The sequence below is a fragment of the Thermobia domestica genome, chromosome 16 (assembly GCF_964235325.1).
Source record: "Thermobia domestica chromosome 16, izTheDome1.hap1.1, whole genome shotgun sequence".
NCBI lineage: Eukaryota > Metazoa > Arthropoda > Insecta > Zygentoma > Lepismatidae > Thermobia > Thermobia domestica.
The window spans coordinates 112,524,627-112,536,605 of NC_137469.1; the positions used below are offsets into that span (position 1 = coordinate 112,524,627).

An 11,979-nucleotide genomic window follows, 5' to 3' on the forward strand; every position below is an offset into this window, starting at 1 on the left:
AAGAACAACAAAAAATGATGTCTTCCCATTTTCGTACATGTCAAAATCCTTCCCAGTTGCTTACTAGTGCCAGATACAATGAAATGTCATAATTTAAAAGCGAGATAAGAATTCCCATTTACGTACAGGTTCAATAGCTGGCACTACTTCTGTGAATTTTTGTTTGTTTTTGAGCAGAGCTGGATGTGGAATCTAAAGGTTTCGTTTCGAGTAGCAGCCACAACGAATAAGAGCCCCTGAATAGTTTCATTTTGCACGCCAGCACGACCTTCTTTATTGGCAGACATTTAAGAGCTACAACAAACTTTCTTCCCAATTTTTTGTAATTCATGCAGATATTGAAAGTTCAATAGAGGAAACTAATGTGATTCCAGTAGTTTTTAGCCTTCTCCCGAACAAGAGAAAGTATATATATGAAAGGTTAAAGTCCTGAATTGGGATCCTGAAGTTGTAATGGTAGACTCAGTGTGTATGGAGGAAGGTGCAAAATCTGGGACTAGTTTGTAACTATAAAGAAAATGAAGAGGTTAGGAAATGGGTTCGGCGTGCAGCAGCGCTTCCCCTCGTCCCATTAGATAATGTTAGTGATGCATTCCTATACATTCAGGAAAATGCACCCGACGTTCGTAATAAAGAAGCCTTTCACGACTATCTGGTGGACACTTGGTTGGACGAATGTGGAGCATTATTTCCACCGTAAGTATTCAAGGCTTGTTTTTCATTTGATCTAATTATGATATGTACATCAGGTTCGTTAGAGCAAGCTACTGATCATATTGATCATACAGAGTTACAATAAAGAACTGCTTAAATTATAAGAATATTATTTGATAGTTCCATATATTAATATTCATAGTTAAGTTTGTATATGACAAGAAAAATTCTATCAGTCACGACAAAGTAGACAGACTGTAGTTAATCTTATGCTGTGATTTGAGTTTTTTTCTGCTTATATCAAATGTGTTGTTTACGTAGTTGGTAGTATGTAGCTAGTATAATTTTACTTATTTCTTATAATGCTACCACAGGGACTAGTTCCTCTAAAGGTTGTGTCCTTTATTTAGGTATATACTTGTGTCTGTCTGTATTCAAGATTATATAACTTTTTATTCCTTCCAGCAAGATGTGGAATCATTTCAAAACTGATAGTGGAAGGACGAACAATCCGGCGGAAGGATGGCATGCGAAATGGAACAGAAAATTTCCAGGACACCATCCCAACACATTTTCATGTATCCAAGCCTTACAAGAAGAGCAAGCTTCGAATGAATTAGCTATAAGAATGTTGGAGCTGGGCAATACCCCTACAAAACAAAAGAAGAAGTGGAGAATAATTGATGAAAGGCTAAAAAAAACTTAAAACAAAGACTAGTGAGCGGAAATATTGATTTGTTCACTTACCTTAACGCAGTATCCCATAACGTTCACATAGGGTAGCTTCTCTCTTTCTCTGTGTGTATATACTATTTCATGGGGCAAATCATTGTGACATGAGCATTAATGTGCTTTCTTGTTGTATAGTGCTTATTATATATTCATATTGTAGTTAACAGATATTGCAAATATTCATTGAAACATACTGAAACTAGATTATTGATTTTCTTATGTAGAAAGATTAATACATAGATTATTTCTTTTCTGAAATGTGCGTATGATTTCACAATTTCTTAGTGTTGGTGGTTAATACTAGTACAGGAATTCCCTCTTTAGAGCAGAAATTCCCTTCTTACATCTTAGGCAAGATGGGAGTAGGCAAGATGGGAACTCCCATCTCGCCTAGAATGGCGGAGATTCTTATCTTGGAGATATCAGCGGCTGATAAATCGTAAGGCGAGATGGGATTAGGCAAGATGGGAGGACACCTTTTATTATTACAACACTGTCCATGCAAAATGACTTTCTTCGTCTCAAATCCTAACACTTGGTTTATAGTTTTTATTGTTGTTCATCTCTTGGAGAGAATTATAGAAATAAATGATAAGATGAACTCAATGGATTTTGAAAATGTTACGTGGAACAAATTTCAGAGAAAGCCATAACACTGCGAGTAGCTGAGTTAACCAGTACAATTAAACCAGTAAGAAAGTGGTTAACCATTAAACATTCGTTCTAACTCAACCTAAATTAAACTTCTTGATTTGTTAGATTGACTTGGAATGCAACGCTTCATATTATATGATGCATTGGTCAGTTGAAAATTACTAGAGTTGCGGATGATACAATAGTTGAAGGTATCCCATTTAGAAAAGAAGTTGTTAAAATTATGTCTCGTCTCGGAAGGTGTATTGATTTCTGTTCTAAGAGCTCTGTCTTATCTTGTATCTTGTCACGATAATTCTGTCTCGTCTCGACTCGTTTAGTGGGCAATGGAAATAATCTGATTAGAAAGATTCACTTTGTGGGCATTTTTAGCTATCACTTGGCTACAGGAACAATCAAAAACAGGATGATCACATACTTTTGGGAACTGCTGTATAGATCCAAGCAAAGAAAGAGTTAAGCCCTAGCAAGGGCGCCCATCAGGGGGGACAAGGTGGGGCGCTCGCCTCCCCTAGAGGAAATTGCACTTCAGAATGTCGAAAATCCAATAGAATTTTTACATTAGTTACAGCAAAATTTGAAACTATTTTTGAAACGTCGCTTATACTTGCCCCCCTTGGAAACTACAACATGGGCGCCCTTGAGCCCTAGTAATTTTGGGGAGTGTTTAGGATTTTTGAAAAGCACAAAATTATCTTTCCTTTCCTATTCTGCATTAATGTCATAAATTTTGTTGTGGGGTCGCGGTGGCTTAGCCCTCCCTGCTGGTCTACTGGCAAGCACATGCACCTTTGGTGTACGGGGTCCCGGGTTTGATTCCCGGTGGAAAAGCCTTTTGGAACTTTAACTGTCCTTGATGCTTCTTTGTTCGTGTCCCTGTCGTTCTAGGTTACTGATAAAGCGAGTTAAACAAGTAAAAATCGAGTCAAATTAAATAGAAACTAGTAACAAGTAAGTAAGCAAGTTAATGAGGCACGTTCGGTGAATCAGTTAACTTCAAAGAAAAGGGAAAAAAGTGGTAGAGCGTTCATCTCTGGTGCATGGAGTCCTTGGATTTCCTCAAAACGCCCAAAGTGAACTTTATGATGGACAAACACCATGTATGGGGTTTTCTCGGGGTTTTCTCCAAATTCCACCATTTCATTCATTTCTCATCATCACCGTCTGCTTTAGCCTAGTCGGCATAAACGTGAGACGTAAAACTCAAAGATTTCATTTTCTTTTTTTTAAAACATTTTGTTGTGTAAACCGGACCTTTTAGTTGTAAGTACTCAAGTGGTATAGATCTGTCTCCGCGTAACGTAGTAGCTAACGCTCTCATATTTGGTCCCAGCGGTCCCGGGTTCAATTTTCAATAGTGACACTCGGTAGGAAAAGTACAAAAACTTTTTCAGTCCAACCATCTTACATAAGGTTTTCCTGATGCCGCGATGGTACCTAATATATACAGGTACCATGCCTCTACCTTTCTTCCCCAAGCCTTTCTTCCTTCCCTCTCATCTGATAGTCTGCTCGCCGAGAGATATTATCCCTCATACATGACGAGGTAACATGGACATATATGTCGGAACTGCTATTCCTAATCTTAATCTAGAGGCAAAGATAATCTCACTTATGAAATGAGAAATAATTCACAAAAATATATCTGATTAATGTATCCATATGCATTAATCAATCAGGTAGATATCTCACTACAAGCGCATAAAATAGTAGATCCAATAAACATAATCACAATGTGTGTATAAAATAATATTATTAGCAGCCGGTGCTACGTTCAATTCCACGGTTAGGGCACAGTATTTTACGTTTATTCAGTATCGTGAAGCAATTGCACTTCGTAATGATATACCCGTGTAACGTGGGTTCCTGTCACCACGGCATGGCGCGTCCTCAGGTTGCGGATCGAGAAGAAGGCCTCTAGATATAGAGGTTAGCTGCGAATATACTGAATAAGCAGTCGCGGACAGACGACTATGAGTGGTCCTCCAGCTTGGGGGTTTGGGTAAGGCTAACACCCTCATCCTGTAAAAAAAGGTACCTGTTCAGAAACATGCACAAAAGCCTCGGACAAGGACTGATAACTTGGCACGACCTCAGCAAAAGAAAATGGACATGAGATTTGGAACATGGAATATTAGAAGTCTTTATAGGGCAGGCGCGTTAAAATCTGTAACGAGTGAGTTAGAGAAATACAGGATGGACTTAGTAGGAGTTCAGGAAGCTAGGTGGGAAGGAAATGGATCTGAGAATTCCGGAAATTTTACGTTCTTTTACGGGGAAGGAAATAAAAATCACCAGTTAGGAACAGGGTTTTTCGTTCACAAACGAATATTACCAGCAATTAAACGGGTTGAATTTGTTACTGACAGACTTTCTTTTATTACTCTTAAGGGACGGTGGTGTGATATTATTGTTTTAAATGTACATGCTCCAACTGAAGATAAGGGTGACGATATAAAAGATAGTTTTTACGAAGAAGTGGAACGGATATTTGACCAACTCCCGCGATACCATATGAAGATTCTATTAGGGGATTTCAATGCGAAGGTAGGACGAGAGGATATTTTCAAACCGATTATAGGGAACGAAAGTTTGCATAAGGAAAGTAATGACAACGGTGTTAGACTCGTGAACTTTGCAACATCCAAAAACCTAATCGTGAAGAGTACAAAATTCCCACATCGCGACGTTCATAAATACACTTGGACATCACCAGACGGAAAAACACATAATCAAATTGATCACGTTTTAGTAGATAGAAGAAGACAATCTAGCATAATTGACGTCCGGTCGTTTAGAGGGGCTGATTGTGACACTGATCACTACCTGGTAGTAGCGATAATACGGGAGAGATTATCGTTGAATACAGGTAATATTCAATGTCCGAAAACGGAGAGATTTAATTTAAAGAAATTAGAAGAGAGCCAGGTAAGAGAGGAATACCAGATTGAAGTTTCGAATAGATTCGCGGTTTTAGAAGACTCGGAGTGCACTAGTGTTGAGGATACTTGGATTGAAATTAGAGATAGCATTAAAAGTTCAGCAAAAGAAAAATTGGGACATGCGGAAATACGTAGGAACAAACCATGGTTCGACCAAGAATGCATTAAACTAGCAGAGAAGAGAAAACAGGCGAAATTACGGTGGCTACAAAATCCGAATGAAACAACTACACAAAATTTCGCAGATATCAGGCGGGAAACTTCCAAAACTTTTAGAACAAAGAAACGGGATTTTTTGAAAGCTAAAATTAAGGAACTTGAAGATAATAGTAAAAATAAAAATATTCGGGACATGTATAAGGGGATCAGCGAATTTAAGAAAGGCTATCAACCTCGTGCTTATATATTAAAGAAATCTGACGGAGCAGTTCTCACCTATACGGATAGCCTCTTAAATAGATGGAAAGATTTCTTTGACGATTTGCTGAACACGCAGCCAAAAACTAATGTGCGTGGAGAAAAGGAGATACACACCGCAGAACCGTATATTCCAAAACCCAATCGAATAGAAGTGGAAGCCGCTATAAAGAAATTGAAGAAACACAAATCTCCGGGTGTAGATGAAATTCCGGCTGAGTTAATTTTAGCTGGAGGCGAAAAATTGTGGAACAAGATACACAAACTCATTCTCCTTATCTGGAACAAGGAAGAATTGCCACAAGAGTGGAAAGAATCAATCATTGTTCCAATTCACAAGAAAGGCGACAAAACTGACTGTAATAATTATCGAGGCATTTCTCTTCTGTCAACATCCTATAAAATCCTTTCAAATATTCTGTTAGCAAGATTGATCCCATACGCAGATGAAATTATTGGAGATTATCAGTGCGGATTTAGACGAAATCGATCAACTATGGACCAAATATTTACCATTCGCCAAATACTCGAAAAGAAGTGGGAATACAATACCCCGGTGCATCAACTATTTATTGATTTTAGAAAGGCTTACGACTCGGTTAGGAGAGAAACATTATACAACGTTCTTACAGAACTTGGAATACCGAGAAAGCTAATTAGATTAATTAAGATATGTTTAAGTGAATCCCAAAGTAAAGTCCGGGTAGGAAAATTGTCCACGAGCTTCCACGTCGAAAATGGCCTGAAACAAGGAGATGCGTTGTCGCCATTATTATTTAACTTTGTGCTGGAATACGCCATAAGGAAAATCAAAGATAGCAACCAGGGCCTAGAGTTGAACGGCATTCACCAGGTTATGGCATATGCTGATGATGTAAATTTAATAGGGGATGATAGGAGAACAGTAGAAATAAATGCAGAGATCTTATTAAACGCTTGCAGGGACATGGGTTTAGAAGTAAATTCAGAGAAAACTAAATACATGGACGTGCGTCGGGACCGTAATACGGCAAATTGTGGAGGCGTTAAAATATTAAATAATGTTTTTGATAAAGTGGATACTTTCAAATATTTAGGATCAATATTAACAGACGAAAATCATATTCACGAAGAGATTAAATGTCGACTAAAAGCAGGGAATTCGTGTTACTATTCGGTTCAAAATCTCTTGTCGTCGCGAATTCTATCGAGGAATTTGAAGCTTAAAATATATAAAACGATAATCATGCCTGTTGTTCTGTATGGTTGCGAAACATGGTCGCTTACTCTGAGGGAAGAACATAGACTGAAAGTATTTGAGAACAGGATCCTGGGAAGAATATTAGGACCCAAGAGGAACGAGAATGGGGAATGGCGGAAGCTTCATAATGAGGAACTACATAGTTTATACGGCTTACCCAACATTGTTAGGGTCGTCAAGTCTAGGAGGCTTAGGTGGGCAGGTCATGTAGCTAGAATGGAAGAAAGTAGGAACGCTTTCAAAGTCTTGACTGGTAGACCCATAGGAAAACGATCATTAGGAAGACCAAAGCGCAGATGGGAGAACAATATTAAGATGGATCTCGCAGAGATAGGAATACAAAGTAGAAACTGGATGCAATTGGCTAAGGATAGAAGTCAGTGGAGAGCTTTTGTGAACGCGGCACTGAACCTCCGGGTTCCATAGGCCATAGAGTTAGTTAGTTAAATGACATACAATTGAAACAATTAAATAAGTGGTAAATTGTTTAATTTACATTTACAATTTATAACATATTTCCATTGAAAATGTTCTTCATTTCAGTGCGATAAATGTTTTTAATGAGGTAAGTACTGTAGTAAATATTTTTGATTATAGGGGAAAAAATCGTCCTAAATTGACTCTTCATCCTATCTTTATTATTAATACACACTTGATTTTCATGATCGGGAATCAAGCATCTTGTAAATTACTTTCTTGCAGTGACATGTAAAAGGGAAGATTTGGTTTTTTAACCTTCTCTCCATGAGCGAGATATTACGAAAAAATAAACATTTATATCATGATATAAAACTTTGTACTGTATAGGCCCTATATCAATAAACATGTGAAGTTATAAGAAATTGTGAGGTGGAACCCCATCCCTTGAAGAACTTCTGCATTAGTTTTGAGTAAACCTTAAAAACAAAACAAAACAAACTTTGATTTTGTTTTTGTTAGAAGGGTCAAACGAAGGACAAAGGCAAAAAAAGTTTTTATTTCATTTCACTCTCAGAAGAATCGAAAACAATACTGCTTATACTGTATAAGAACGCTTAACTTAAAACTATTATCAAACTACAAAGAAACGAAATCATATTACCAAAGCTTTAGTAAAGTATTCGGTTTGTAATGTGGTTAATAAAAAAGGTTATACTGTACGCCGAAGCACTAAATACACTTAAATCATCTCTAACATCCAATATGCACTAATTGATTCAATTAACTTACTTATTACGTTTGATTACGCGTGCTAATGAACATTTAATCAAGTCTATTTGGATGATCACTGCCTCTGGACTAATGGAAACCATTTACTGGTAGCTATTCATAAATGTGGAAGGAAATATTTCATTCAAAGCATTAGATACTTGGGTTATGACTGCTCGATTACAGAACATGCTTTGGTTATCGTGGAAAATCTCTGGTGAATGTAGAGCACAATGGGAATATTTAATATTTGTCCAGTCTCTTTTGCTATTCCTGTTTATATCCTAATAAATACGAGTCATTTTTCTATAAGGTAAAAATATATACGAGGGCGTTTCCAAAAGTTTCCGGCTTGATCAACTTTGAGAAGTAGTAGAAAGAAAATAACATCGTATCTTTTCCGTATAATTTCCCTTGACTTTTTACTTATTTTGATTAGCATGTATATGTCTCCGCTTACCAAACATTGTTTCGTTCATGAAGTCTAGGAGCTCAGGTGGGCATATCATGCAGCTAGAATGGATAAAAATAGAAACATTTTCAGAGTATTCATTGGAAATCAAACTGGAAAACAACCATTAGGAAAACTTAGGCGCAGATCAGAGGATTAAGACTTAAGATGCAGAAATAGGAACGCAAAGTAGAAACTGGATCCAGTTGGTTAAGGATAGGATTCAATGGAGAGTTTTTGTGAACGCGGCATTGAACCTCCGGGATCCATAGACCATATAGTTATTTAGTTAATCTCCGTGGAAAAAGTCAGAACTCTTGTCTACAAAATGGCTTATAACGACGTTTTTCAGTTAAGTATTTTTCGAAAATTGTCTTCTTCGAAGATGTTTGTAGATCGCCTAGTGTTATATCTTGGCTATATGGTGGGTATTGAATCTCCTGGAAGTCACAGTCATCTACTACAAGCTTGGCAATAGTAGCCGTGTGGACTGGTGCATTATCACGCAGTGAGCGAACATCGCCGTTGAACTTTGTCATAGTGGCTGATTCAAATGACTACCTCCGACGAATTGACACAGCTAAAAGTTAAAACTAATCCAATATTTCTTCCGTAGATGGCGTTATATGTCATGAACTGCTCATTACCAGTGATGTGATATTTCAGTGTGAGGCAGGTAACTTTTAGAAATACCTTCGTATATACAGTTCAGGGTGGATGTGAAATGAAACATATACGTAAAGATAACTACCATGCAGGCAAAATCTACATTAATTTTACCTACAAACGATGTATAATACACAAGCGCGCTTTTATAATCGATGAAACAGCAAAGAGAAACACTCAATGTAATGAGGCGAGGAGTATAAGATGCGAGATTAGAATAAGGAAGTGCTAGTAATGTAAGTGTAGTCATGAATCCATGATGCGAGGTTAGAATAAGAAAGTGCTGGTAATATAACCACAGTCATGAATCCATGATGCGAGATTAGAATAAGTGCTGGCAATGTAGATACGGTCATGAATCCATGATGCAAGATTAGAATAAGGAAGTGCTATCAATGTAAATGCAGTCATGAATCCATGATGCGAGATTAGAATAAGCAAGTACTTGCTGGTAATGTAAGTGCAGTCATGAATCCTTGATGCGAGATTAGAATAAGGAAGTTCTATAATGTAAGGCAGTCATAAATCCATGATGCGAGATTAGAATAAGAAAGTGCTATCAATGTAAATGCAGTCATGAATCCGTGATGCGAGATTAGATTAAGGTACTGCTGCTAATGTAAGCACAGTTATAAATTCTTAGTACCTCTGCAGAACTATAGATTATCCTATCGATGTTGTTATTTGCGTGTTATCCTGTATTTTACAAGTCAGATTACCTTCCTACGCCTACTACTTTCCGTGTGTTATACTGAATGTGAGAAGTGCAAGAGCAAACGGTGACGTCATACAGCATTTGATTGAAAATTATTTCGTTAGATAAAGAAAAAGGAAACCTTAGTCAAAGTTTCTTCAAAAATGCCTCCATCTAAAGTAGACAGGAAAAATACACGAAAATAATTTTTAAGACAGTCTAACACGAATATTTAGGAAACTATAGTAAAGGTGTGAGAAGAAAGTCCTTGAGAAATACTGTAGGATTTTTATAAATATTCACGGTTCTGAAACATACGACATTTGTTTAAAGAATTTTATACCGGAAGCAAAATTTGTCATGGAGAGATTGAAGTATCGATATGGATTTCCTGGAAGTTTGGTTGGGACCCTGGGGCAAAGTTTTTTACCCCAAAAGTTTGTCGTTGAAAATAATGGGATATTTGTTGGCCGAGTTTTCCATTTACCCAACTGTTTCCGAACAAATGACTCGCTTCAAACTATTCTGCCAGGTAATTTTTTGCAGTTCTTACATTACAAAATATGTTGTAACTCACGATATTCCGCCCGGTGGCACGTATAACTTTGGCATTCATTTAGTTATAACATATCAAATGCAAACCCAACTGTCTCGCTCGGATCTCAGCGGAGCCACTGCGTGACCCTTCCTTGTTAGATTTTTCTGGGGAGCATGCATTAATACGCGTATTTGGGTCCCCTTGAAAAAGTTTTTCCTAATTCCTGGCCCCTCTTTCAATCTTTCTCTTACGCTTTATGGGTCCCCGGAGCCTGAGGGCCCTTCCGCACGTCAAGGTCTGTGGGGCCGCTAGTTACGCTTCTGGGGCCGTTCCATACATGACAAATTAATTAAGGGAACAACATTGACAAATCTCAAAGCCATACGAATAAATAGTATTTCTAGGACCCCTAATATATATCGAAGTGGGCACAAAATTCATTTTTGTTTTATTTACCTTTTGTGTGCTGTTTTGTTTATGTAATGTAGTGAACCTGTTTAATGCTTCATTTATGATTTCGTGTTCGTATTTTATATGGAGTAAGAAAATTTTGTCTTAAAATGCCCCCCCCCCCTTGAACGGCGGGAAGCTTCCCTGGGGGCAGTTTCCCCTGCCCCCCCCCCTTACAAGATAAGGCCCTGATCACAAGTAGCATATTCCCTCCATCTAGACACCATAAAGTACTTGTGAAATAGAAGTATCATTTAGAATGTTACATTTTGTCGTACTGTCGGTTGACAGCAAGGGAAATAGTATTTATCGAATTTTGTTGATTCGAATGCAAGGAGAATCTTTGCAGAGAATAAAATGTAACAATTGCATTTCGCTGTAGCAAGTACTTCGGTGATCGAGCTGAAATTTATTACAAAGAAGGATACTAAGAACTGCCAGGTTTAAAAGGTCGCTATTTAATATAGGTTAAAGGGATAGCTAAGCTATATATAAGTAAAGAATGGCTCATTTATCTTCATACGCCCTTGTAACTTTTAAGTTAATGGACAAACAACGCTTAAAATTTTGTACCATGCAAATATCGGCAAGGGAACATTGTTAGACATACTCTGTGATACCACAAGGTTAACAACGTTGCCGTTTCAATATAAAGTATAATAACATATGAAAGCTCTGCTTCTTGACTTGACCAATTGACTTCTGTCCTTAGCTCTTATTTCTGCTAGAACCATCTTAATATTGTCCTCCCATCTGCGTCTAAGTCTTCCGAATGGTCGTTTTCCGATTTTATTTTCAGTTAAAACTTTGAAAGCGTTCCTACTTTCTTCCATTCTGGCAATATGACTTGCCGACAGTGATGCTCCTGGACTTGATGACTCTAACAATATTTGGTAAACGGTATAAATTATGCAGTTCCTCGTTATGAAGTTTCCGCCATTTCCCATTTCCATCCCTTTTGGATCCAAATATTCCTGTCAGGATTTTATTCTCAAATACTTTCAGTTTGCGTTCTTCCCTCAGAGTAGACGACCATGTTTTGCTACCATATAGGGCAACTATGCTTTATTAATAAATATGGGAAGATTAAAAAGTTATAGTTGTTTGTCTGTTGACATATATCAGAACAAACACGGTAGAAGATATTGGGAAACGGTTTTCTGAAATGGATTCACCATCCCAAGAAAAGGTTCCATATCCGTCGTTATCTCCTTATTATAACAAGAAGTGTTAGAAACCCACTATTCCCGGTTTCAGCATTAATCAGAATGGACTCGAAACTATAAATATATGTAGATATGGGAAGAAACATATAATTTCAGGACAAAGACCATTAAAAAGACTATATAAAAT

General features: G+C 37.4%; 1 long non-coding RNA gene across 1 annotated transcript; it reads left to right on the plus strand.

The window, feature by feature from the left end:
* The first annotated feature begins 477 nt into the window (after positions 1-477).
* Positions 478-1,552, plus strand: LOC145672799 (uncharacterized). The gene is made up of 2 exons (XR_014128657.1): positions 478-696; positions 1,120-1,552. It is a non-coding gene; the product is annotated as an uncharacterized LOC145672799 (long non-coding RNA).
* The last annotated feature ends 10,427 nt before the right edge of the window (positions 1,553-11,979 follow it).